The 1,431-nt window shown below is 32.5% G+C and overlaps 1 protein-coding gene across 1 annotated transcript in view; it reads left to right on the top strand.

Annotated features, from left to right (window-relative positions):
- Positions 1-1,328: 1,328 nt before the first annotated feature.
- Positions 1,329-1,431, top strand: part of LOC115210780 (multiple C2 and transmembrane domain-containing protein 1) — a 357,832-nt gene continuing 357,729 nt past the window's right edge. The window contains exon 1 of the mRNA XM_029779505.2: positions 1,329-1,431. This exon is cut by the window's right edge and continues 94 nt beyond it. The gene's annotated coding sequence lies outside the window, so the exon portion shown is untranslated.

The raw sequence follows: 1,431 nt of genomic DNA, 5'->3' as shown, positions 1-1,431 counted from the left end.
TAAAATAAATGTACTGTAGTAGGACTCATTTCTGTTCTGACATTTTATGTTCAACTAACCATAAATAGGCTTCACGTGCACATCTTTAGTGATTGGTTGTTTGACCTATCATGTGAGATTGGAACATTTGGTTGAGTCTTGTATTTTGATTGGTTGAGTACTGCACAGAATATGGACTTTGAATCCAATAACATTGTACATACCATAAATCCTCGAGTATAATCTGCATTATTACGCCAAAATTCAAAGGTCAAAATCTCTAGTGCGTACTATATACGAGGTTAAAAATGAAAAATATTTTCTAAGCAATGTCCTAGTTTCTATTTGCTGTCTGGTTAAGTTTATTCAGACGCATTTTGTGATGTCGGGTGCAAAAATACCTTAAGCTAAGCCTGAAAGCAATGAAGTCATAAAAGAATCATCCATAACTTGCAATAAGCAACATTTATTAAACGTTATTTCTGTTATTTCTTTATTTTCTGCAAACAAAATGCACAAAAAGCTACACGTTTGCATCATGTTATATATACAATAATAATAAAGGACGTTACTGTATACAGTTTTACAAACGAAGGATGTTATATAAACCTCCTTGACTCAAGTTAGAGAAGGGGTGCGTATTATGCACAAGGTTTAGGTTTTTCAGAGGTAGAGCTCCCTAAAAATCCCCTGCGTATTATACTCGAGGCTTTACGGTAATACATCCTCAAACAATGAATCTGAACCATTGCTGTGAGCCCTTTTTTGTCTATAGATAGGTTTGTAAAATCATTATGGGTAGTGAGGTGAGAGATTTTCCCAGAGCATGCGTCATGATATTATCTTAATGATGGATAAACTAACAGAATCTGTGATGTGTTATTTGCTCCATTGTATAATTTGGCAGAGGTATAAAGTCTCACTGTCAGTTTAAAGTTTGCTTCTTGTATCATTTCCACAAGTTAACATGCCACACATTATATAATGGTATGCAACATTCCATAGTATACTAAGAGAGACTTTATATCCAACCGCAGCAAAAGTTCAATTTAAAATCTACAGCTGATAAGATCTTGTCATATGAAACTGCTTCTAATCCTGTTTTTGAATTGTAGCTTAGGAAATGTGGTCTTTAAACTATGTTGATAACAAACTGGAATCAGGAAATAACTTGGATTGAGACAGTTATATTAGGAAGTGTAGAAATTGGAAAATTAAACCAAAAGAAAAAAAATGGGAAGTAAAAGGAAGAGCAATTACTAATATAGGAAGAATAATGAACAAGTGGAATTCAAAGTGGAGTGGGGGAAGAAAATAAATACTTTTTAATTAATAAAAAGCAAACTTTTAGAATATTAATGTAGTGGGTATGAGAAAACTGGTAGATGAGAGAAAGGAAAAAGGAAAATAATAGAGAGAGAAAAATTAATTAGATAAATAAGTTTGTCTTAT

The sequence above is a fragment of the Octopus sinensis genome, linkage group LG4, assembly GCF_006345805.1.
Source record: "Octopus sinensis linkage group LG4, ASM634580v1, whole genome shotgun sequence".
Classification (NCBI taxonomy): domain Eukaryota; kingdom Metazoa; phylum Mollusca; class Cephalopoda; order Octopoda; family Octopodidae; genus Octopus; species Octopus sinensis.
This window is presented reverse-complemented; position numbering and strand designations above follow the sequence as displayed.